The 27,166-nt window shown below is 46.1% G+C and overlaps 1 pseudogene; it reads right to left on the bottom strand.

Moving 5' to 3' along the window:
• Positions 1 to 11,143: 11,143 nt before the first annotated feature.
• On the bottom strand, positions 11,144 to 26,890 carry LOC139002492 (endosome-associated-trafficking regulator 1 pseudogene; annotated as a pseudogene).
• Between the last annotated feature and the right edge of the window lie 276 nt (positions 26,891 to 27,166).

Genomic DNA, 27,166 nt, shown 5'->3' with positions numbered 1-27,166 from the left:
TCGCTACCACACCGGGGCCGTTTCAACCTGACCGGGGCTGTCCCTACCACACCGGGGCCGTTACGACCTGACCAAGGTTGTCCCTACCTCACGGGGGCCGTTTCAACCTCACCGGGGTTGTCCCAACCACACCGGGGCCGTTTCGACCAGACTGGGGTCGTCCCTACCTCACGGGGGCCGTTTCAACCTGACCGGGGTTGTCCCTACCACGCCGGGGCTGTTTCAACCTGACCGGGGTTGTCCCTACCACACCAGGGCCGTTTCGACCAGACTGGGGTCGTCCCTACCTCACGGGGGCTGTTTCAACCTCACCGGGGTCGTCCCTACCTCACGGGGGCCGTTTCAACCTGACCGGGGTTGTCCCTACCACGCCGGGGCCGTTTCGACCTGACCGGGGTTGTCCCTACCACACCGGGGCCGTTTCGACCTGACTGGGGTCGTCCCTACCTCACAGGGGCCGTTTCAACCTGACCGGGGTTGTCCCTACCACGCCGGGGCCGTTTCGACCTGACTGGGGTCGTCCCTACCTCACGGGGGCTGTTTCAACCTCACCGGGGTCGTCCCTACCTCACGGGGGCCGTTTCAACCTGACCGGGGTTGTCCCTACCACGCCGGGGCCGTTTCGACCTGACTGGGGTCGTCCCTACCTCACGGGGGCCGTTTCAACCTCACCGGGGTTGTCCCTACCACACCGGGGCTGTTTCAACCTGACCGGGGTTGTCCCTACCACGCCGGGGCCGTTTCGACCTGACTGGGGTCGTCCCTACCTCACGGGGGCTGTTTCAACCTCACCGGGGTCGTCCCTACCACGCCGGGGCAGTTTCGACCTGTCTGGGGTCGTCCCTACCTCATGGGGGCCGTTTCAACCTCACTGGGGTCGTCCCTACCTCACGGGGGCCGTTTCAACCTGACCGGGGTTGTCCCAACCACACCGGGGCCGTTTCGACCAGACTGGGGTCGTCCCTACCTCACGGGGGCCGTTTCAACCTGACCGGGGTTGTCCCTACCACGCCGGGGCCGTTTCAACCTGACCGGGGTCGTCCCTACCTCACGGGGGCCGTTTCAACCTGACCGGGGTTGTCCCTACCACGCCGGGGCCGTTTCGACCTGACTGGGGTCGTCCCTACCTCACGGGGGCTGTTTCAACCTCACCGGGGTCGTCCCTACCTCACGGGGGCCGTTTCAACCTGACCGGGGTTGTCCCTACCACGCCAGGGCCGTTTCGACCTGACTGGGGTCGTCCCTACCTCACGGGGGCTGTTTCAACCTCACCGGGGTCATCCCTACCACACCGGGGCCGTTTCGACCTAACTGGGGTCGTCCCTACCTCACGGGGGCTGTTTCAACCTCACCGGGGTCGTCCCTACCACACCGGGGCCGTTTCGACCTGACTGGGGTCGTCCCTACCTCACGGGGGCCGTTTCAACCTCACCGGGGTCGTCCCTACCACGCCGGGGCCGTTTCGACCTGACTGGGGTCGTCCCTACCTCACGGGGGCCGTTTCAACCTCACCGGGGTTGTCCATACCACACCGGGGCTGTTTCAACCTGACCGGGGTTGTCCCTACCACGCCGGGGCCGTTTCGACCTGACTGGGGTCGTCCCTACCTCACGGGGGCCGTTTCAACCTGACCGGGGTTGTCCCTACCACGCCGGGGCCGTTTCGACCTGACTGGGGTCGTCCCTACCTCACGGGGGCTGTTTCAACCTCACCGGGGTCGTCCCTACCTCACGGGGGCCGTTTCAACCTCACCGGGGTTGTCCCTACCACGCCGGGGCCGTTTCGACCTGACTGGGGTCGTCCCTACCTCACGGGGGCCGTTTCAACCTGACCGGGGTTGTCCCTACCACACCGGGGCCGTTTCGACCTGACTGGGGTCGTCCCTACCTCACGGGGGCTGTTTCAACCTCACCGGGGTCGTCCCTACCACGCCGGGGCCGTTTCGACCTGTCTGGGGTCGTCCCTACCTCATGGGGGCCGTTTCAACCTCACTGGGGTCGTCCCTACCTCACGGGGGCCGTTTCAACCTGACCGGGGTTGTCCCTACCACGCCGGGGCCGTTTCGACCTGACTGGGGTCGTCCCTACCTCACGGGGGCTGTTTCAACCTCACCGGGGTCATCCCTACCACACCGGGGCCGTTTCGACCTAACTGGGGTCGTCCCTACCTCACGGGGGCTGTTTCAACCTCACCGGGGTCGTCCCTACCACACCGGGGCCGTTTCGACCTGACTGGGGTCGTCCCTACCTCACGGGGGCCGTTTCAACCTCTCCGGGGTTGTCCCTACCACACCGGGGCTGTTTCAACCTGACCGGGGTTGTCCCTACCACACCGGGGCCATTTCGACCTGACCGGGGTTGTCCCTACCACACCTGGACCGTTTCAACCTCACCGGGGCCATCCCAGCCTTACCGGGGAAACAGGAAGTTTGGCCCTCTGTCCCCTGCTGGCGGCTCCCCACTAGACAAAATCTCCAGGCATTCCTGGTGGTTGCACATCCAGCGCTCCTGCCCTCCACCAAGTGCACAGACTGCCTGTCTGCTGTCCCCCAGCGCCCCACAAGAGACTGGGACCAGTGGGCATGTTTCTGCGCTTGCTGGTACAGCAGTTCCACAGTGCCGGCCGAGTCAGGCCCAGCCCTGGCCGGCCCCGGACCCGACTCTGCCCCCCGATTGCGTCCCTCCCAGATGCAAGGAGCTGAAATCTGCAGCCTGCTGGGATGGGCTCTGTACATGGTGCTTCAGCACATCCTACTCAGTCTCAATGCGCTTCTTTCTATGCGAGGAGTTGAAATCTGCAGTTTGTTGGGTTGGGCTCTGTACTTGGTGTCACATCCTACTCAGTCTCAATGTTCTTTCTCTCCTTCCAGTTGTAGAGCTTCCACTGGGCCAAGTTTCCCATGGTTCTGTATGATAGGTGTTTGTCTGATATTTGGTAGTTTCGATGTTGTTGTGCGAGGTAGCACGCACAGGTCTCTTCCTTATGCCGCCATCCTGGTTCTCCTGGGTCTGCTTCTTGAGTGTGTCTCCCATGGCTGCGAGCAGTTGAAGTCTGCAATTTGTTGGGATAGGCTGCAAAAGCGCAGGTGGGTCTTTTTGTGCACCTGGCACAGCTTGGATGGGGATGTAAATTGATTAAGGCTGAGACTCAGGGAGTCGCCATGGCGGAGCAAATAGCACTGGCTGAGTCTCCGCGGCCCCTTGACTCTCTGCCAGGGCTTTGTGTCCCCCAGTGCCAGCGAACAGCTGTGCAACAGAGTCTCCCTCGCTTTCTGATGGCTGCAAGGCCGTGCTGCCTCTCCCTGTAGGGTCTGGTGCTTCACGATCCCGCCTGAACCAGCTCAGTGGATTTGAAAGTTTGCAGAAGAAAAGGTGCTTCTACTTGTGGGTCTGGCACAGCCCAGATGGGAATGTAAATTGCTTAGGGCGGGATCACAGGGAGTCGCCGGGGCGGAGACTCAGCGGCCCCTTGCCTATCCAGGACACCAGGACTTTGCGTCCCCCAGTGCCGGCGAGCAGCCGAGCGCCAGAGCCTCCCTCGCTTCCTGACCGCTGGAAGGCCGTGCCGTCTCTCGCCTTGGGGCCTGGGGCCTCAGAGACCCGCCCGAACCAGCTCAGTGGATTTGAGAGTTTGTAAAAGCACAGTCATTCCCTCTTGTGCCTCTGGCACAGCCCTGAGGGTAGGGCGGGGTCACAGGGAGTCACCAGCGTGGATGAAATAGGGATGGCGGCGTCTCCGCGCCCCTCGCCTCCCCGGGACACCAGGACTTCTTGTCCCTCGGTGCCGGCGAGCAGCCGCGTATCAGAGCTTCCCTCGCTCTCCGACCACTGCAAGGCCGTGGCCGCCTCTCCCTGTGGGATCTGGGGCCTCAGAGACCCGCCCCGAGCAAGCCCAGAGGATTCGAGGGTTCGTAAAAAACCGAGAATCCATTTGCAGCCCGCGTGGCGTGTGACTGCGTACCTCTGGTTTTGGTGCCTCCGTAGCTCCCACTCAGTCTCACTGCGCTTCTTTCTTTTCCTCCAGTTGTAGATCTCCCACTGGGCCAACTTCCCCATGGTTCTGAGTGGCGGTTGTTTACTTCATAGTTGATAGTTTCAATGATGCTGTGAGAGAGCAGCACACACAGGTCCGGTCCCTACGCCGCCATCTTGGTTCTCCCTTTAAGTGTAAACTTAAATCATATACATTAAAAGTGATTATTGCAAGAGACAGATTCTTTATTCTTTATTCTAACTATGTTCTATTTTTCTTTTCTCTTTCTTAAAAAAGACCTCTTTTCTTCTTCTTTTAAAAAAAATCCTCACATGAAGATATGTTTTCATTGATTTGAAAGAGAAAGGAAAGGATGGGGGGGAGGAGAGAGAGAGAGAGAGAGAGAGAGAGAGAGAGAGAGAGAGAGAGAGAGAGACTGATTGAGGAAAACATTAATCAGTTGCCTCCTGCATGCACCCTGACTAGGAATCAAACCCACAACTTTTCAGTGTATTGGATGATGCTCCAACCAACTAAGCCACATTGGTGGCCAGGGCCTTAAAAAAGACCCTTCAACATTTCTTCTAAAACTAGTTTTGTGGTAATGAACTCCTTTAGCTTTTTCTTGTCTGGGAAGCTCTTTATTTCTCCTTCAATTTTAAATTATAGCCCTGCTGGGAAAAATAGTCTTGGTTTTATATCATTGCTTTTCATCACTTTGAATATTTCATGCCAATCCCTTCTGGCCTGAAGTGTTTTTGTTGAGAAATCAGCTGACAGTCTTATGGGCACTCCCTTGTAGGCAACTAACTGTCTTTCTCTTGATGCTTTTAAGAGTCTCTCTTTGTCTTTAACCTTTGTTGATTTAATTATGAGGTGTCTTGGTGTGGGTCTCTTTGGATTCATTTTTTGGGGGACTCTCTGTACTTCCTGGGCAGTGTGTATTTTTTCCTTCACCAGGATAGGGAAGTTTTCAGTCATTATTTCTTCAAATAGGTTTTCAAACCTTTGCTGTTTCTTTTATCTTTTTGGTACCCCTATGATGTGGAGTATATTATGCTTCATGGTATCCCAAAGATCCTTTAAACCAGAGGTTCTCAACCTGTGGGTCGTGACCCCTTTGGGGGTCGAACGACCCTTTCACAGGGGTCCATCGGAAAACACATATTTAATTACATATTGTTTTTGTGATTAATCACTATGCTTTAATTATGTTCAATTTGTAACAATAAAATTGGGGGTCACCACAACATGAGGAACTGTATTAAAGGGTCACGGCATTAAGAAGGTTGAGAACCACTGCTTTAAACTATTCTCATTAAAAAAAATTCTTTCTCCTGTTTGCTTCTATTATTGGGTATTTTCTTTACTTGTCTTCCAACTTGCTGATTTGATCCTCTGCTTCATCCAACATACTGTTTATTCCTTCCAGTGTATTCTTCATTTCAGATATGACTGGTTATTTTTTATGGTTTCTATGTTGGTTTTCATGCTGTTACAGGTCTCACTAAATTCCTTCAGCATCCTTATAACCTATTTTTTTTGAATTCTGTATCTGATAAATTGCATATCTACATTTTATTTAGCTCTTTTTCTGGAGATTTCTTTTATTCTTTCATTTGATGGCAAGTTTCTTTGTCTCCCCATCAGGCTGCATCTTTGTGTTTGTGTCTATGTATTTGGTAGATATGCTATGACTCCCAGTTTTGGTTGAGTGGTTTTATGTAGTAGGTGTTCTGTGAGACCCAGTGGCACAGCTTTCTTGATCAGCCAGTGGGGTGCTCTAGGTATTTCCCTTGTATGGGATACATGGGCCCTCCAGTTGTAGTTGAGTCTTGATTGCTATTGGCTCATTTGTGGGCTGACCCTCAGGCTGGCTGACTGTGAGGATCAACCTTGACCACAGTGCAGATGCTGACTATACTAAGTGGAATTCACTTCAGCAATGTCTGGTTCCTGCCAAGATCTCCCTATGGATATGCCGCTTGTGAAGCTCATTGGATCCTGCTTTGTTGTTGTCCCAAGCTGGCCACTGAATGTGTTAGTTCTGGGGTCTCTTGGGAGGGACTCTGATGCAGGCCAATGTCAGACATTGCCTATTACTGGCCCCGGGCAACTTGTATGGAGCTACAAGGCAATCCACAGTTTGTGGCTACTTCTGCTGGGCTCTGAGCTGGAAGGACAAACCTGCGCACTAAGGCTGGTTTTTACCAGCACCAAGCCCAGGGGCAGGTCAGCAAAAGTTCCAAGTCATCCCAAGATCTGCCTTCAACTGCCTTCACCTGCCTTCACCTGCTAGCTGACTGTTAGGCTCAGGCACTAAAAGAGCCTCAGTCACTGAAAGGTGGTACTCAAGTTGCATGAAGTAGGTTGTTAGTGAGTCACCAGGTAGGGGTGATTAGTGTTCACCAAATTAACACACACTCAAACTCTGTGCCAGTACTAAGTATGTAGTCACTAAGCAAAAGTCCCAAGGTATACCAAGTTTAGCTGAACCCCTCTATGTTCCCCTTCTATATGCCTACAGGTGGGGCAGGGTCTCATAGAGTCATCAGAGTGAGCCCAGCAGTTTATTAGGCCCAAACCGACCAATATTTGGCCATATGAAGGGAAGGTTCTGCACTGGTTGGGCAAGTGAGGGTAAATGGTCCCTGTGCTAGAACCACACACCTCAGTCTGTCCAAGATTCTGCCATGAAGCTGGGGCTAGTGGATCACCCATGAGAGAGAGGTGCTGGACAGGCTTGCGGGAAGGTGAGAAGAGTGGCCCCTACTCTAGAACCACACTAAGTCTGTTTCGAATTCTGGGCAGGCCTCTGCAGGATGGAGCCACCAGGAGTCAGTAGGGTGGTGCTTCTGGGAGCCTGGAGAATAGGGCCAGCAGATCTCCTGTGAGGGGGAGGTGTCAGTCAGATTCATGGAAAAGTGAAGGAATGGCTCCCAACACAAAGGTACACAACTCAGTCACCAAACCCCCTGAATCTGCCCAGACCTCTACACCTTAGCCTAGGCAGCTGACTCCTTAGCAAGGCTCAGTCTCCACAGGGTGTGGTGAGATTGAGTCTAGAAGGTGAGGCTATTGCATTCCCCCAGGCTGGTGCCATATGGAGGGCAGTGTGCCACCCAAGAAAGACATGTGGCATGAGAGAGAGACTCACCATAAATATCCTGGGTGTTGTCCCTTCAGGTCTGTCCCCAGAACCACAAACCCCAGTCTCTCCTTGTGTGATTCTAGCCCATTCTGCCCTCTCTTTGCTTGAGCCCATGGTGAGTGGCTATGAATGATATTTTGTGCATTGGGCCTTTAATGGTGCCTCAGCTGACTCCCATTTCTCTGTGGTATACAGAATCTCTGTTGATTTTCATAGCCATATTTTATGTGGGTACCTCTAACCAGTTCTGGTGCTCTTGGCTGGGGAGTCCAGCTTGAGGTTGAGACCCCACACTTCTCAGAGGGAACCCCCACAGCTGAGATATCCCTCTAGACTAGAGCCTCAGCTGCTACCCATTGGAGCGGGGCAGCCCTTTTGTGGTCTCTGCCCTGTTTACCAGTCTCGGTGTGGCTTCTTCTCTAAATCCTTGGTTATAAGACTTCTCTTAAGCTAGTCTTCAATTGTTTATTATGGTTGCTTGTTCTATATTTTAGTTGTAATTCTAGTTTGGTCCTCACCATTCCACCCCAATAACCCCAACCCAACCCTAGGCAACCACTAATATGCTTTCTGTCTCTATGGATTTATCTGTTCTGGACCATTTCATGTAAATGGGATCATACACTATATGGGGTGTTGGTTTTTGGGGGTGGTGTAGGGAGTGGCTATAGGGTTAAGCCTCAGGCTGACCTGTTGGCAAAGCCACAAACAAGTCCCAGCTTGGAGGGCACAGACCTCTTAGCATAATTAAACTTAACCTTATGAAGCTCCCTAGATCTTATCTGGGTAGCTAATGGGCTGTGGGAGGTGCAGCAAGCTCTGCCAAAACAAGTGAAACTCACAAGAACATTGTAACTATGGTGACCACTACCTTGTTTACCTCTGGCTATAAAATAAAGGCTCAGCTTGTCATCTAGATCTCTCTCTGTGGCCTCAACCAGGCACAGGAAGATCCACCTAGACCCAGCTTATTCTCTTTGTCTGTCTTTTCTACATCCTTCGCTGCCCCCCCCCCTCAGGCTTACCAAACCCTTGGCAGAGCTGGCCCAGCACACGTGGCACCCAGCGCGGCGCCTGAGTTCAGGGGAACTGCAGTTGTCAGGTGAAAGGATGCTCCAGTGAAGCATGTGCAAAAAGTAAAAAGGAAGGTAAGGAGTGAAGTTTAGTAATAACTAGGTGTAAAATATGGGAAATTCAGGATCACAGGAAAAGAATTATATGTATCTATGCTTAAGGCTATGCTCCAAGCATGGGGCTGTTCTGTGAGGTATCAACAGCTTTTTGATTTGTTGGATTTTGTAAGTAAAACCTGCCCATGGTTTCCTGAGGAAGGAAAGGTAAATGTAGAGGCATGGGAGAAGGTAGGAAAACAACTTAGAGATCGTTATGTAGTTGAAAGTCCAGGGAAAATTCCTCTCTCTATTTTCAGTCTGTGGTCCCTGATTCGGGACTGCCTAGAGCCCACTCCTGAAAGGGAATGAATTAATGTGGCAGGGGAACTAAGATGGATAGTGGAAGGTTACCAGAGGCTTAATATTGTCACAAAGGTTTTTCTCTCACCTGAAGACTACTTATTATGGAAGTATTATATGCTTGTTTGTGCTGACATTGGACCAGCCTATGTTCAAGGAGCAATATTAGCTGCCCCATTAAAGGAGATGTTACTCGCTGATCAGCAGAAAAAGGAAGGGGGCTGCTTTAACTGTGGAAAACTAGGGCATTTTGCTATAATCCATTGCCCCCTAGGCAGGGAAACTTCAAGCAGGGCCAGCCCCAGCCCCACCAAACAGTAGGGGCCTTATCCTTAACCCCACTTCAGCCTTTCCAGCTGGCTCAGTAAACCTTCGTCATGCCACCCTGGGAAGCGCAGGATTGGCAAGTTCTTCCTGAGGTGATAGATCAGGACTCAGGCAATAGTGGAAAGCACCAATCCTACTTAAAATGCAACTATAACAACAACAAAAAGGAGGGGAAAGGATGTTATGTGTTAAAATTTTTAAATTACAATGCAGAGGGTCTTACAGTGGCCGAAAGGCATCGGGCCTCCTGTACAATAGCCTCTGCTGGGTTAGCCCGGTGGAAGGATGCACAAACCAGACAAGAGTTTTACCAGATTTAGTAATGATGTGGGGAAGAGGTTATGTTTTGTATCTTTCCAGAAGGAGGAGTGCAGCCAATTTGGGTACCAGAGAGTTACATGCATCACCACAATGGACCCAGAGAAGCTCCTTGTCCCTTCGTTCAAAAGACTGAGAGTTACCCCAATAACAGCAATATGATGAAGGCTATGCAAGAGATTGTGGTGCCAACATGGGGTCATCTGAAGAAGTTAACGACTGAAGGAAAGCAAGATGTGGAAGCTACTCCCTCAATCATGTATCTGGCTATGCTAGCATTGGTTAGCTGCCAGTCTTCTGCAAAGTCTTGCACAGCCAAGTCTGAGGACTTTGAGTAAATCAGCAAAAGAAACTCATTTAGTAGAAAAATGTTACTGTGGTTTGATTTCTCTCTTATTGCTGTGTTGCATTGGCACTGTTTTGTTATTCTTACTAGTTTTAAAATGTTAACACATTGGTATTGTTTTGTTTTAATAGCCAGAGTTTTGTTCTTTATCTTCAAGTTTTAAAATAACATGTCTGTAGTTTAGGTTTTGCATTGGCATTGTTTTGTTATTGTTTTAATAGCCAGAGTTTTTTTCTTGATGCTTAAGTTTTACTTTCATTATAGTAGCTTAAAAATAAAAAGGGTGAGATGTAGGGAGCGGCTATAGGGTTAAGCCTCAGGCTGACCTGTTGGCAAAGCCACAAACAAGTCCCAGCTTAGAGGGCACAGACCTCTTAGCATAATTAAACTTAACCTTATGAAGCTCCCTAGATCTTATCTGGGTAGCTAATGGGCTGTGGGAGGTGCAGCAAGCTCTGCCAAAACAAGTGAAACTCACAAGAACATTGTAACTATGGTGACCACTACCTTGTTTACCTCTGGCTATAAAATAAAGGCTCAGCTTGCCATCTAGATCTCTCTCTGTGGCCTCAGCCAGGCACAGGAAGATCCACCTAGACCCAGCTTATTCTCTTTGTCTGTCTTTTCTACATCCTTCACCGCCCCCCCCCCCTCAGGCTCACTGAATCCTTGGCTGAGCTGGCCTGGCACAGAGTGGCGTTTTTTTTGGGGGGAGGAGAGGGGGTTTATCTTAGAATTTATTAAGAAAGCTGTCAATATGAAAAGGAGGGAGCCCTTGTTTTAAAAAATAACATCTACAGGAAAACAGCCAGCAAGACAGAGTGATGTTATGCCTCCCTACATCAGAAAGCAGCTGGAAAGGCAGCCTGGGAGATTCATGCTAACCAGGAAAGCTCTGCACCTCCTCTGAATTCCTGAATTCTGCACTTCATTATACAAAAGGTCACTTGGAATGTGTATTAAAATCCTCCAACAAAAACATTTTTTTTTCAAACCTGAGGCCCCTTAAAGAGGTTCATTTTGATGGCCTCATAGTGTAGAATCTGTGCCAACCATGGTCCCTCCAGGAGGAAAGCAGCGTCCAACTACATGGGGTGTCCACACTCAGGCCATAAATCACAGGAGCCACCCCTGTGAAAGCTGTAGGAGTGGACTGAGCCAGAGGGGGCACTGAGCAATGGCAAAAAGGCATAAGGCTCCAAGGCAATCATTTGAATTTCGGTTAATTTAGTGTTTTCCTTTACTTGTGAAATCAAGGAAATTGATTGAACTTATCTTAGAATGAACATTCTGGGATAAGAATGGAAGAATCATTTCACAGAACTGCTGTTTTCATGTCTAGTAACTTAAAAACATCAGCTGCTTATATAAGCATCTCTTCCAGTAGATCACTGAGTCTATAACAACTGGGAATTCACCAAGAAGGAAGGGCTGCATAGACGAGAAACCTCAGTGAGACTCACTACAGAATTTAGCTGCTTCTTTTTGTGGTCAGCTAATAATACTGTTCTAGTTCATGAAATTAGCATCTCATGATAAATATTTTTACTGCGAAGACTACATGTTTACAGACACAAAGGCATTTTCAAATCCAGTAAGTGGTGATTGCAGGATGTAAACAGAGCTACGAGCTAGAAGTTTCTCAAGACTCCTCCTCCCATCCTCTTTAATTTCAGAGATTCTATCTATAGATTTAAGGATTTCAGCAACAAGGTTGAGCATTTGGGCTCCAGAAAACAGCTGCTTGATGGAGGAGTGCCTGTTGTTCATGAACATGCTCAGGTTCTGCAAGGCCAAGTCCCTGTTCTGCTTCACCACCATCATGCTGGTGCCCTGGCCCAAGCAGGGCTGTTCTTGGGCTTGAAGTTTCAGACCTGTGCCAGGAGCGAGCTTATGTTTTGTTTGTTTCATGACATGACTTTCTACCTTTACTGCACATTTGGTCATCAGCTCCAGGTTCTGCTCCACCTGCTGAACCATGGATTCCAGGTTGTGGTAGTCACTCTCCTCCTTGATCATTTTTGCTTCTAATTTCCACTCAAACGTCCTCACCATTTAGGTTGAATCTCAGAGAAGCTCTGCACCTCCATCAACTTTCTTCTTAGTTTCAAATTCTCATCTTTCAGTGCTTACTAACTTATCTGCAGCATCCAAAGGTGCCTGTCCCCCCAAAGACTATCTATGGACTGCAAAGTCTACGCTGGCGCTCGCCACTGGAGAGACTCCAGAATCAGAGTCACTCAGTGTCCATGGAAGCAGGGCTCTGCCTGCCAGCTCTGATGGGCTGGAGAAGAAGGAGATGTATGTGCTGTAGGGCAATGCACTGGCTGAGACCCTTGAGGAATGGGTCTGCTCCACAGCATGTAGGCCCTATCCCACCCATCCTCATCCTCATCCTTGTCCTCCTCCTGGAGGTCACTAGCCTCTATTGGGTCTTCCAAAAACGACTGCTGGTATTCCAGGCTGAAGCCCACGGGTGCGAGGCCAGGGAGCTACAGTTGAGGCCCAGTGAATGCCTTGTGGCTTCCTTTGAATGAAGTCTGCTGTGTTGGCCATGTCTTCTTTCCTTTTTAAAAAAAAATAATTTTAATGTTTTTCTTTAACCTCCTATATCCAAAATATTGGCATTTCAAAATGTAACCAATGTAAAAATTATCAATGAGATGTTTTACAATTTTGCACTAAATTTTTAAAAATTCTTTATTGTTTAAAGTATTACGTAAGTCTTCTTTTTCCCACATTGACCTCTCTCCAGCTGCTCCCACTTCCAGAACATGCCCTCACCCTCCTACTGTCTGTGTCCATTGGTTATGCTCATATGCATGCATACAAGTCCTCTAGTTGATCTCTTATCCCCTCACCCCCCACCTTCCTTCATATGTTGGACAGTCTGCTCGATGCTTCTATGACTCTGGTTCTATTTTTGTTCATCAGTTTATGTTGTTCATTATAGTCCACAAATGAGTGAGATCAAATGATATTTATCTTTCACTGATGGATTTATTTCGCTTATCAAAATGCTCTCCAGTTCCATCCATTCTGTTGCAAATGGTAAGAATTCCTTCTTTTTTACAACAGTGCAGTATTTCACTGTGTGATGTACCACAGTTTTCTAATCCACTCATCTGCTGATGGGCACTTCTGCTGTTTCCAAATCTTAGCTATTGTAAATTGTGCTGCTATGAACAAAGGGGTGCATATATGCTTTATGATTGGTGTTTCAGTTTTCTAGGGATATATTCCTAAAAGTGGGATTACTGGGTCAAATGAAAGTTCCATTTTTAATTTTCTGAGGAAACACAATACTGTTTTTCACAGTGGCTGTACCAGTCTGCATTCCCACCAGCAGTGCAAGAGGGTTCTTTTTTCTGCGCATCCTCTCCAGCACTTGTCATTTGTTGATTTGTTGATGATAGCCATTCTGACAGGTGTGAGATGATACCTCATTTTTGTTTTGATTTGCATCACTAGGATGATTAGTGACTTTGAGTATGTTTTCATATGTCTCTTGACCTTCTGTATGTCCTCTTTCAAAAAGTGTCTATTTAGGTCCTTTGCCCATTTTTTCATTGGATTGTTTATCTTCCTTTTGTTAAGTTGTATGAGTTCCCTATAAATTTTGGAGATGAAATCCTTATCAGAGATAACATTGGCAAATATGTTCTCTCATGCAGTGGGCTTTCTTATTGTTTTCTTGCTGGTTTCTTTTGCTGTGCAGAAGATTTTATTTTGATGTAGTCCCCTTTGTTTATTTTCTCCTTAGTTTCCATTGCCCCAGGAGCTGTATTGGTAAAGACATTGCTACGACAAATGTCTGCTATTTTGCTGCCTATGAAGTCTTGTAGGATTTTTATGGTTTCCTGTCTTACATTTAAGACCTTTATCCATTTTGAGTTTATTTTTGTGTATGGTGTAAGTTGGTGGTGTAGTTTCATTTTTTTTGCATGTATCTGTCCAATTTTTCCAACACCAGTTATTGAAGAGGCTGTCTTGACTCCATTGTATGCTCTTGCCTCTTTTGTCAAATATTAATTGAGCATAATGGCTTGGGTCGATTTCTGGGTTCTCTGTTCTGTTCCATTGGTCTATATTTCTGTTCTTGTGCCAGTACCAGGCAGTTTTGAGAATAGTGGCTTTGTAGTATAGCTTGATATCTGGTATTGTGATCCCTCCAACTTTGTTCTTCTTCCTCAAGATTGCTGCAGCTATTCAGGGTCTTCTTTTAAAATTGCAGATGAAGTTTTGGAGAGTTTGTTCTAGGTCTTTGAAATACGATGTTGGTATTTTAATGGGGATTGCATTGAATCTATAGATTGCTTTGGGTAGTATGGACATTTTAAGGACGTTGATTCTACCAATCCATTAACACGGTATAATCTTCCATTTTTTTATGTCTTCCTCTATCTCTTTTTTCAGCGTCTTGTAATTTCTGAGTACAGGTCCTTTACCTCCTTGGTTAAATTTATTCCTAGGTATCTTAATCTCTTTGTTGCTATGGCAAATGGGATTGTTTTGTTGTTGTTGTTTTGTTGTTGTTGTTTTTTGTTTTAGTTACTCTTTTTGTGAGTTCATTATTGGTGTATAAAAAAGCCATACATTTCTGGGTGTTAATTTTGTATCCTGCTACATTGTCGAATTCATTTATTAATTCTAGTAGTTTTTTGATGGAGTATTTAGGATTTTCTACGTACAATATCATGTCATCTGTGAATAATGACAATTTTCTTCTTCTTTACCAATGTGGATGCCTTTTATTTCTTCTTCTTGTATGATTACTATGGCTAGCACTTTTAGTACTATGTCCAAAAGGAGTGGTGAGAGTGGGCATCCCTGTTGTTCCTGTTCTTAGGGAAAATGGCTTTAGTTTTTGCCCATTGAGTATGATGTTGGCTGTAGGTTTGTCATATAAGGCTTTTATTATGTTGAGGTATGGTCCCTGTATTCCCACTTTGCAGAGCGTTTTTATCAGGAAAGAGTGTTAGATTTTGTCAAATGCCTTTTCTGCATCAATTGATATGATTATGTGATTTTTGTCTCTCAATTTGTTTATGTGATGTATCTCATTTATTGCTTTATGAATATTGAACCAGCCTTGCATCCCTGGAATAAATCCCACTTGGTCATGGTGTATGATCTTTCTAATGTAATGCTGGATCCAATTTGCTAGAATTTTGTTGATAATTTTAGCATCTATTTTCATTAGGGATATTGGCCTCTAATTCTCTTTCTTTGCAGTGTCTTTATCTGGCTTTGGGATTAGGGTAATGCTGGCTTCATTGAAAGAGCTTGGAAGTGTTTTTTCCTCTTGAATTTTTTGGAATATTCTGAGAAGGATAGGTTTTAGTTCTTCTTTGAATGTTTGGTAAAATTCCCCTGTGAAGCCAACTGGTCCAGGGCTTTTGTTTGCTGGAAGTTTTTTGATTACTCTTTCAATTTCATCAGTAGTTATAGGCCAACTCAGGTTTTTTTCTTCTTCCTGATTGAGTTTTGGAAGCTTGTATTTTTCTAAGAATATGTCCATTTTGTCTAGGTTGTTCAGTTTGTTGGAGTAGAGTCGTTCATAAATTTTTTTTTTTTTTTTTTTTTTACAATCCTTGGTATGTCTGTGAGGTCAGTTGTTACTTCAAGTCTTTCATTTCTGATTTTGTTTATTTGGGTCTTCTCTATTTGTTTCTTGGTGAGCCTGGCTAGAGGTTCATCAATCTTGTTTACTCTTTCAAAGAACAAGCTCTTGGTTTCATTGATCTTTTGTATTGTTTTTTTGGTCTCTATGTCATTTATTTCCACTCTGATCTTTATTATTTCCTTCCTTCTGCTTACTCGGGGCTTTTCTTGTTGCTCTCTTTCTAACTCTTTAAATTGCAGAGTTAAATAATTTATTACCATTTTTTCTTTGTTTTATGAGGTATGCCTGTAGGACTATGAACTTCCTTCTCAAGACTGCTTTCATTGCGTCTCATAGATTTTGGATTATTATGTTTTCATTGTCTTTGTTTTCAGAATGCTTTTAGTTTCTTCTTTGATCTCTTTGGTAACTCGGTCATTGTTTAATAGCATGCTATCCCTCCAAGTGTTTGATTTTTAATTGTTTTTATTGTAGTTGATTTCTAATATTATGCCATTGTGGTCTGAGAAAATGCTTGATATGATTTCAGTCTTCTTGAATTTGGAGAGACTTTGCTTGTGATCCAAATATCTGGTCTATTTTTGAAAATGTCCCATGTGCACTTAAGAAGAATGCATATTTTATAGCTTTGGGGTAAAATATTCTGAATATGTCAATTAAGTCCACCTGATCTAGTGAGTCATTTAGGATTGCTATTTCTTTATTGATTTTTTTGTCCAGAACATTTATCCAGTAATGTCAGTGGTGTATTAAATTCCCCTAATATGATTATATTGTTGTCAGTCTCTCCCTTGATTTCTTCCAGAAGTTTTTTTATAGATTTGGGTGTCCTTGTTTTGGGTGCATATATGTTTACCAGAGTTATATCTTCTTGTTGTATTGATCCCTTTAGTATTATGAAGTCACCTTCTTTATCTCTTGTTATGGCCTTCACTTTGAGCTCCATTTTGTCTGATATAAATATTGCTACCCCAGATTTTTTTTTTTCATTTCCATTTGCCTGAAAGATATTTTTCCAGCCCTTCACTCTCAGTCTGTGACCCACTTTTGTTCTTAGGTGGGTCTCCTACAGACAGCATATATACACTGAGTCGCCAGATTATTATGACTACCTGACGTTTGTAGGCAAATTAGCTATAATTTCGCGCTGAAGTTGCTAGAGGGCCAGACCATTATAAATAGGGAAGCAGGTTGTTTACCATGATAGTAGAAGTGATTTTTTTCTGAATATATGGGTAAACAATTCGATTTAACAGCCTTTGAAAGTGGGATATATATATACACTGAGTGGCCAGATTATTATGACCACCTGACGTTTGTAGGCAAATTAGCCGTACACTGCATCGTATGGGATATGGAAGCTGAAGGCCTGTTCGAACACCTTTGCTGTCTGCAGTTACCAAGATAAAACGTCTCCAATTTGCACAGGAATACAAGGATTGGACAGTCGAGCATTGCAAAAAAGTCATGTGGTCCGATGAATCATGTTTCCAGTAGCATCATGCAGATGGCAGAGTGAGAATTTGGTGGAAACAGCATGAAAGCATGCACCCCACATGCATGAGTATAACTCTTCGAACTGGTGGGGGCAATGTTATGGTTTGGGGCCTGTTTTCCTGGCATGGTTTGGGCCCTTTGATTCATGTGGAACAACGTCTGAATAACACAACATACCTAAGTATCATTGCTGATAAAATTCTTCCTGTCATGTTGATGGTGTATCCCAATGGAGATGGCTTCTTCCAACAAGACAATGCACCATGCCATGGTGCTCATATTGTGCAGGAGTGGTTTCAAGAACATGAGGGAGACTTGACCTTGGTTAGGTGGCCCCCACAATCACCAGATCTCAATCCAATTGAGCATTTGTGGGACGAAGTTAAAAGAGCCACCAGGCAGCTGGTTCCACAACCATCAAATCTCACAGAATTAGACAGTGCTATTCAACAGGCATGGTGTCAGATTCCTCGCATCACCTTTCAACATCTCGTGGAGTCAATGCCAAGAATTGCCACAGTTTTGAAGGGAAAAGGTGGCCCAACGAAGTACTGATGGGGTTGTCATAATAATCTGGCCTGTCTGCTAATTAACTAATTGGGTACTCTGCTTCTTCTAGTCAACTGTTGAAACCTTCCATACTTTTTTTTTATTATTATAGCTATATCACTCTATATTTCCTCTTGATGTTTATATAAGTTGTTGATTTTCTCATCTATCCGGTTTATGAACTATGTGACCCTTATTCTGGATTCTTTTTCTGACAAATAGCATGCCTCCATTTCATTTAGTTCCTTTTCTGGAGATTTCTCCTTTTCTTTCCGTTGGGGGTTGTTTCTTTGTGTCCCCATTTTTATTTTTATTTTTATTTATTTATTTATTTATTTATTGCTTAAAGCATTACAAAGGGTATTACATATGCCCATTTTTATTTTCACTGAAGGATCTAGGCGTCGAGTCGTACTGGTCCTGTGACTGCAGATGTGAGCTTGGCGGATGGTCGCATGGTCACCAGGTCCGGTGTAGATGTGTCAGGCTTGGAGGCAGTTTTTGTGGTCGCAGCACCTGGAGTTGCTGTGGGAGGCAACTGGGGTTGCTGTGTGGGGCTCAGCTGCTCATGTTCGGTTGCAGCATCAAGGGTTGTTGTGTCAGGCTTAGTGGTGGTTAGCATGGTTGTGGCATCTGGGGTTTCTGCATAAGGCTTGGCTGTTCTCTTGCATGGTCTCAGAGCCCATTGTTGCTGTGTAAGGTTTGTCTGTTCATGAGGTCACAGTGCCCAGGGCTAAAGCATTTCACTGGCTAGAGGGGAGTGCACTCCAGAACTCACAGGAGCCTGAAGCTAGGGAGGCTGGAGTCTCCACGTACGTGGGTCCGCAGCCAAGGCAGCAGGTCCCTGACTGGAGGGGCTGTAGGGTCCTGGGTGGTGTCCGAGGGCACCCTAGGTGGAGGTGAGGCTGGGCTCCCAGTCATAACAGTACTCCCCTTCAAGATGGCATGGCCTCTGCGGCAGAATCGGGACACACACACACACACACACACACACACACAACACAACCACACAGTCTCTTTTTGCTCACTCACTCACTCACTCACTCACACTCTCTTCCTCACTGCCATCCTGCCAGCCATGATCTTCCTTCTTTCTCAGTGTCCTCTTTCAACAGGCTGAAGTTCTTGGTTTTCAGAAACTCTTTAAAGGAGAGTGGATTTGCCTCTTCGAGATCTGCAAGTTTATCATCTCCAAAATGTGTCTCCTGGGCTCCTGATGAACCTTGCTTAGTACACTTCCCCTTTCCTTAGACAAAATTGTTCAGAATGAGGAGGCTGTGGGCCTGGGACAGGGAGGAGATGCCAGGCAGTGTATGTATAGCCTGACAGACATCCATGCTGGCCCTGTGAAGCACCGGTCCTCCCTAGCCTGGCAGCAGTGGCTCCAGGGCTCCGGCTCAGCCCTGGCTGCAGCCCAGTTCCCCACCCCCATCCTATATGAGCTTTTATGTTTATACTAGAGGCCCGGTGCATGAAATTCATGCACAGGTAGGGTCCTTAGGCCTGGCTGGCAATCAGAACTAATCTGTGGGGCAACTGGTGAAGTGATCAGGGGAGCCCCCACTGGCACTCACCTTGGCAAGCCTGGCCCCGCCCCCCGCCACCGCCACCAGTCGCCTCTCTCTGTGGAGCAACCGGCGGGGTGATCGGGGGGCCCCTGCTGGTACCCACTTTGGCCGGCCTGGGGTCTCTGGGCTGGGGGCAGCTCCTGCATTGAGCATCTGCCCCCTGGTCGTCAGTGCACATGAAAATAACTGGTAGTTCTGCCCTTTGTTCTGCTGTTCTGTCAATTTGCATATTAAGCTTTTATTATATAGAATTCTTTCTTTCAGGATGCATGCATGTTGCAGTGCATATAAGTTCTTTATTTCATTACTAGAGGCCCAACACATGAAATTCATGTATTGGTACAGTCCCTAGGCCTGGCCTGTGATCAGAACCATCTTCCCCAGCTGCCTGCAGCTGGCCCCACTCCCCGCTGCCACCCACCTCTGGTTCCCTGTTTGCCATTGGGTGATCAGTGCCTGACGGCCGGAGGAAGGGACCGAGAGGTAGACTGTTCCCACCTGCTCGCAGGCCCCACCCCTGTCGTGGGTGGCCATCAGGTGATCAGAGCCTGCTGTCCAGGGAAAGGGACCAAGAGGTGGTCAGTGTGCCTCATAGTGACTGGTCCAGCAGTTGTTCTGGTTGTTCTGCCGTTAGGGTCAATTTGCATATTATCCTTTTATTATATAGGATAGAGGCCTGGTGCATGGGAGGGGGCTGGCTGGCCTGCCCTGAAGGGGTCCCAGATCAGGGTGGAGGGTCCTCACTGGGGAGAGGGGCCAGCCTGGGCGAGGGGCTGGGGGCAGTTTGCAGGCTGGCCATACCCCCAATCAGGGTGGGGGTCCCTGCTGGTGGGCAGGGCTGGCCTGGGCAAGGGGCCACCGGGGGTTTGCAGGCCAGCTATGCTGGGGGCAGTTTGCAGGCTGGCCATGCCCCCAATCAGGGTAGGATGTTACCGCTTGGGGGCTGGGTCAGCCTGGGTGAGGGGCCATGGGTGGTTTGCAGGCCGTGCCCCCAGCTTTGTCAGGAAGAACATCTGGAATGACGTCTGGAAGACATCTGGTCTATCTGGTTTACTTAGCATATTATCCTTTTATTAGTATAGACTGGCTAATATTGTATTGCATGAATATGTTGTATTTTACTTATCCATTCATCAGCTATTGGACATTTGGGTTATTTCCACTTATTGGATACTAGAGGCCCGGTGCACGAAATTCGTGCACTGGGGATGGGGGGGGGGGGGGGTCCCTTAGCCCAGCATGTGCCCTCTTGCAGTCCGGGACCCCTCCCTTGTTACTGCCCACCTGCTTGCTGCTTCCTACAGCTTGGCTTGCTGCTTCTTCGTGCTGCCACGAAGGCCTTGGGTCTGCTGGGTGCCGGGCCTGCGGGTTTGTGTCTCTGATACCCCCAGCAGCCCCAGCAGCCCCAGCACCACCTAAATAACTTAAGGGAAACTTTATTTAGTCTTCTTTTAAAAGCAATCTAGTTTAAAAATGAGTTGCAATTAAGACAGAACAAAGAACATGGTACCTAAGAGTGAGATAGACTGACAGAGGAGAGGCTGGGCACTGGTCAGGGGCTTACATGCCAACTGTTCTCCACCTGGGAAATGATGTAAAATCGGTTTCTTTAGTTTTCTGCTTAATGGTCTTCTCCAGCACTGAGGTCAGAGGAGCCGCCTTCCAGCCCGAAGACTGCTTCTCAGAGTCGAAAATTTCGCCACAGGCCTCTGCCTAGGACAGGACCTCTGAACCCCCAGGGTGCATAAACACACAGGGCTTCCATCAGGCTCTGCTGATCCCGGGGCAGGAGGCCTCTCGGCTCCACTGATCCCGGGGCCAGGAGGCCTCTCGGGTCTGCTGATCCCAGGCCCGGAGGCCTCTCGGCTCCACTGATCCCGGGGCGGGAGCCTCGGAGGCCTCTCAGCTCCGCTGATACAGGCGGCCGGGAGGCCTCTCAGCTTCGCTAATCTGGGGCCGGGAGGCCTCCTGGCTCCACTGATCCCGGGGCCAGGAGTCCTCGTGGCTCTGCTGATCCGGGGCCGGGAGGCCTCTCAGCCCCGCTGATCCTGTGGTCGGGAGGTCTTTCGGCCCCGCTGATCCCGGGGCCGGGAGGCCTCTCGGCTCCGCTGATCCCGGGGCCGGGAGACCTCTCTGCTCTGTGGCTTCAGGGCTGTTTGGCTTCGCTCTACCGCTTGGAGCCTTAGTATGCAGATTAACCACCATCTTTTAGCTTCTATAATTGAAACATTGTATCTTTTGGAGCTGTTGCTTCAGGAGCTCAGAGCCCCCCAGCTGCAGGCGGGAACCTTGGTTTCCTCTATAGCTGGGGCAACCAAGCATCCTGTTCTCAGCTGCCTGGCTGCTGGTCGCCATCTTGGCTGACAGTTAATTTGCATATATTCACTGATTAGCCAATGAAAAGGGTAGCGGTCATACGCTAATTACCATGTTTCTCTTTTATTAGTGTAGATTATGAACAATGCTTCTATGAATATTTGTGTAGAAAAATTTGTGTGACCATATCTCTTTATTTCTCTTGGGTAAACGCCTAACAGAAGAATTGCTGGGTCATATTGTATTCTATGTTTAATCTTTTGAGGAACTGCCAAAAGTTTTCAAATGAGGCATCCCCATTTTACATTCCCACCAACAAGTCATGAGAGTTCTGATTTCTTCACCTCTTTGTCAACACTTGTTATCATTTATCTTTTTATTTAGATATAGTTTACTGGGTCTGGAATGGTATCTTATTGTGCTTTTTATTTGCATTTCCTTAATGGTTAATGATGTTGAGCATCTTTGCATGTGCTTATTGGAGATATATATATATATATATATATATATATATATATATATATAGTATATATCCTATATAATAAAAGGGTAGTATGCAAATTGTCCCCTCAACCAGAATTCTTCCGGGAGTTTGACCAGGAAGCAGGCTGGCTGGCTGGCTGGCTGGGGGAGGAAAGGGAGGCCACGGCCTGCAGCTGCTAGGGACCCTACCAGTGCATAAATTTCATCCCATGGGCCTCTAGTATATATATATCTTCTTTGGATAAATGTCTACTCATCCTTTGTCCATTTTTAATTGGGTTATCCTTTAATTACATTGTTGTGGTTCTTTATATATTCTGGCTATAAGAGCCTTATTAGATACATGGTTTGAAAATATGTTATCCTGTTCTGTGGATTGTCTTTTCACTTTCTTCAGGGTATTATTCTCAGGACAAAAGTCTTTCATTTTAATAAAGTCCAATTCATCTATTATATTTTTTCTCACTTGTGCTTTTAGCATCATGTCTAAGAGGGGTTTCTTTAATCCCCAAATCATAAGATTTATAGCTACATTATTTTCCAAAGGCTTTATAGTTTTAGTCTTACATTTAGGTTTTTTATTTATTTTCAATGCATTTTTATGTGATGTAAAATAGGGGGTACAACATTATTCTTTTACACCATTCAATGAAAAGACTATTCCCTCATTGAATTTCCCTTGTTGAAAATCATTTGGCCATGATTATAGGTTCTCAACTCTGTTCCTGTGGTCCAGATGTTTGTCCTATGTCTTGATTATTGTAGATTTGATGTACAGTTTTAAATCAGAAAGCATAAATTCTCCGACTTTTTTTTCCAAGAATATTTGACTACTCTGAGTCAATCCTTGCATTTCCATAGGAATTTTAGGATCACCTTGTCAATTTCTGAAACAAATCCAGTTGTAATTTTTATAGGGATTTCATTTAAGCTGTAGATCAATTTGGAAAGTATTAGCATTTTAACAATATTAAGTCTTCTGGTCCATGAACATGGGCTATCTTTCCATTGGTTTGGGTCTTTTTTACTTTCTTTCCACAATGTATTGTAGTTTTCAGAGTACAGGTATTGCACTTATTTTGCTAAATTTATTCCAAAGTATTTTATATTTTTAATGCTCTTTTAAATAAAAATGTTTTATTAATCTCATTTTCAGACTGTTAATTGCTAATATATAGAAATATAATTGATTTTTGTATATTTCTTTTTACACTAAAATCTTGCCTGAATTTCAAGTAAAAAAAAAAAAAAGACAAAATGAGAATAGAATGTAATATGAGGAAGCTGAAGAGCAATTTTGTTTTTATAGATGAAGAAAGAAGGACTATTGGAAAGAGTCACTCAGCAGCAACTGAGACAGCTCTGCTGCAGCAGAAGAATAGAAAATTCATGTATTTATTTGTTATTCATTAAACATGTATTTATTATGTACCTACTATGAGCAAGTTTGCCTGGACTTAAGTACTAGTTCTGCCACTAAACAGAATTGTCAACCCTGCCTATGACTCAAATTCCCTCATCTATTCACTGGGAGAATAGTGCTTACCTCCTACGTTTTTTTGTGGGAAGTAAATGAGGCCCTTAAATAGTACCTGGCTGAGGATAAGTGCTTTGCCGGTCTTAGCTATTGTTTTTTATTATTGCTAGACACTACACACAAAAGTGAGCAAAGACAAAAATTCATGAAGCTTGCATTTTAATGGCAGGGAAGAGTGACTAGGAGGGGAGACAAATAAAGAAGTAAAGCAATGAAGATGTCAAGTAGTGATAAATACTATGAAAAAAAAAATAAAGCAGGGGGGAGTGGGGCCAAGCATTTCAGGTGGAGCCAGACCTTTCCAGTGAGGGCAGGTTAGATTTCTCAGGAAAAGTGAAATAAGAGCAGGGCCTGGAAAGGGTGAGGGAGCCATCCCAGGAACAGGGCATTCCGGAGAAAGGAGCAGCCACTGCAGAGCCCTTGAGCAGGAGCATGCTTGTCATGAAGGGGATGAGGGACAGAATTAAGGCCAGGGGGACTAGAGCTGAGTGAAGGCAGAAGGGTGAGGGAGTGAGGCAAAGAAGGGGCCCAAGTTAATGTCCTGCTGGGCCTTGGGGAGCAGGAAAAAAAGCTGGCTTTTATACACACCAAACTTCCTTACTAGGGAGGTGATCCGTTATCTCACTAGGTGTGGGGAGCTGATATAGGATTAAGCCTAGGACTGACCTGTTGGCAAAGTCACAAACAAGTCCCAGCTTAGAGTGCACAGTCCTCTTAGCATAATTAGGCTTGACCTTATAACACTCCCTAGATCTTATCTGGGAAGCTAATGGGCTGAGGGAAGTGCAGGAAGTGTAACTATGGTCAAAACAAGTGAAACTCACAAGAACAGTGTAACTATGGTAACCACTACCTTGTTTACTTCTGACTATAAAATGGTTGGTGCGGCCTGAGCACTGGTGGAAGTCCTTCCTCTTCAGTTGGACTTACCCGCCTGGCCCCCCAATATTCCCAAATTATCTCTTGTCTTTTCTCTTTCATTTGTGTGAGGCTCCTCTTCCAGATCCTGAACCCTGAACCATGAGGGACGTGGAGGGAAGCATTTACAACAACTAGGTAACAAACCACACCAAAACAAAGTGGCTTACACCAACAATATGCTATTTTCCACAGTTCTGAAGGCTGCCTGTCTCACTGGGTAGGATGCACTCAGCTCGTGGCTGGGTCAGGGCCAAACAGCCTGGTGCATTGGTCTGGTGCCTTGTGCATGGGAGTTCTCATGACTCAGTTTGTCTAGGCCAGTGCTTCCTTCCAGGGCAGCAGGAACATTCCAGAAGGGTAAGCTTTAAAATTCAAATATCACTTATGCTACAATTTATCATCAAAGCAAGCTGCAGGGCCATCCCACATCCAGGAGGTGGAAGAGCAGACCTGCTGCAAAGCTCTGCACCCCATCTTCCATCTACCATGCGTAACTGTCAGACTTGGTGAGTGGCTGGTTCAAAGTCTGTTCTAGGGAGTGGTATGAGCAGCCCTCAGTCTCCTTGGAGTTAGGTTAGATGTAATCTGAAAGTCAGGCCATCTTTTCACCTAGACATCGTCTGTGGCAAATTCTGCCCAGGACATATTTTCAGCCTTTCATGGATCAAAGTGGCACCTTTGCCTGGGGCTCCTTGAAGAACCACTATTTTCCTAAAACTACTCTTTCCTTTTGAGGTTTTGACATCTTGTATTTTGCTTTTTCCCCAGAGCATAGTGGTCTACACTGTGCAATGGAAGTGATTCTGAATGTTTGGCTCGGAAGTCTGGAGAAATCCTCACTGCTAAGACAGACAGAGGAGCTGTGTGATTTCTGGAAGGGCCTGTGCTGCTTCCTAACCTGAGGACTTCCTGAGACTTCTGTTTGATCTGCTTCAGTGCAGCCTGAGTGGGAGGAAAACAGATCTGGTGTCTTGACTGCCATCTAGTGGTAGTGCCCTTAGATGATCAGATTAAATTTAGGTTGGTATAACCTAAATTAGAATATAGAAATTAGTTGTTTCTGTGTCTTTAGTTATTGTGAATAATATTGCAATCTATATATCTTTACAGATAAGTATTTTCAAAAATTTTAGGTAGATACCCAGAAGAGGGATTGCTGGTAGCTCTATTCTTAATTTCTTTTCTTTTTTTTTTTTTTTTAAATATTTTATTGATTTTTCACAGAGAGGAAGGGAGAGAGATAGAGAGCTAGAAACATCGATCAGCTGCCTCCTGCACACCTCCCACTGGAGATGTGCCTGCAACCAAGTACATGCCCTTGACCGGAATCGAACCCGGGACCCCTCAGTCCGCAGGCCGACGCTCCATCCACTGAGCCAAACCGGTTACGGCTATTCTTAATTTCTTGAGGAACCTCCATACTATATTCCATACTGGCTGAATCAATTTATATTCTCACCAGCAATGTATGACAGTTCCCTTTTCTTCCCACATCCTTTCCAACACTTGTCATTACTTGTCTTATTGATAAAAGCCATTCTAACAGGTATGGTGTTGAAACAGCCTAAGTGTCCTTCAGTAGATGATTGGAAAAAGAAAATGTGGTATATGCACAATGGAATACTATTCAGCCATAAAGAAAAATGAAATATTGCCACTTGTGACAATATGGATAGACTTTGATAATATCATGCTATGGAAAAGGACAAGAACCATATGGTTGCATTCATATGTGAAATATAAAACAGACAGCAAAAAATGTGAACAAACAAAACAAACAAACTCATAGGGACAACAGTATGGTGATTACCAGAGAGGAGGGGAGTTTTGGAGGAAAAAGAGAGTAAAGGGGGTTAAATAAGGTGACAGAAGGAAACTGGACTTTGGGAGTGATCACACAATACAATATGAAGACGATGTGTTATAGAATTGTACACTTGAAACATATAATGTTATCAACCAATGTCACCCCAATAAATTTAATTTTTTAAGAATATGGAAATTGAGTTTAGAATTTATATTTAGGTTTTTTAAAATTTCATCTATTTCTTTTAAAAATTGTTTCCCATTTATTTTTATTGCTAAGAGTATTACAGGGGCAGCACAGAATAGTGGTTGAGAACCTGGGCCCTAGAGTCTGACTAGTGGGTTTGATGCCCAGTTTTGTCACGTAAGAGCTGTGTGGCCTCACTGTGCCTCGGTGCCCTCATCTATGAAGTGGGTTGGTAAACAGGTACCTGCTTCATGGGCAGCTGTGCAGATCACTGACTTAGTTCATACTAAAGCACCCAGAACACTGTGTGCACAGAGTACTGAAAAAGTATTGGCTGTTATTATTAATGGTCTTGAAAGTCCAGGGGGAGCTTCTGTGTAAAAATGTAAACCTTTACTGGCATACTCCAGAGATCATGAATCAGGGCTTGGTTAGGGAGGTGAGGAGGAAAAGAAAGACAGTGGAATCACATGGGACAATGACAAGCCATATTTGTGTGTTTATAGTTGTTAAACTCCCTCTTACCCACATTATCACCACCAGCAATGAGGAGGAAAAGGAGAAGAGGCTTTCAATGAAGGCAGATCTGAGATGAAGAGATATCTATTTCCTGGGTGTGTTCCTTCCCTGTAGGATTACTGTGTGTGAGCTAATATATTTGACAGTTACCACAAGAGCAAGGGTGTACTGCATTGTTAGAGATCCTGTGGCCATGAACCTGTGTTTTCAGGGAAGATGGGCTGAATCCTTGGAACTAAACAGAGTTGACATCTGTTAACCCTTGATTCCCCCAATCCTCATTACCTGCTTGCATGTCTACTTTTTATTTTTATTTTTTTAAAATATATTTTATTGATTTTTTTACAGAGAGGAAGGGAGAGAGATATAGAGAGTTAGAAACATCGATGAGAGAGAAACATCGACCAGCTGCCTCCTGCACATCTCCTACTGGGGATGTGCCCGCAACCCACGTACATGCCCTTGACCGGAATCGAACCTGGGACCCTTGAGTCCACAGGCCGATGCTCTATTCACTAAGCCAAACCGGTTTCGGCATGTCTACTTTTTATAAACAAACAAAAAACCCTAC

Source organism: Myotis yumanensis, unplaced genomic scaffold (genome assembly GCF_028538775.1).
Source record: "Myotis yumanensis isolate MYYU_CA2020_CCGP unplaced genomic scaffold, mMyoYum1.0.hap1 SCAF_2, whole genome shotgun sequence".
In the NCBI taxonomy this organism is placed as follows: Eukaryota; Metazoa; Chordata; class Mammalia; order Chiroptera; family Vespertilionidae; genus Myotis; species Myotis yumanensis.
Note: the sequence above shows the minus strand (reverse complement) of the source record. Positions and strands in the feature narration are given on the sequence as shown.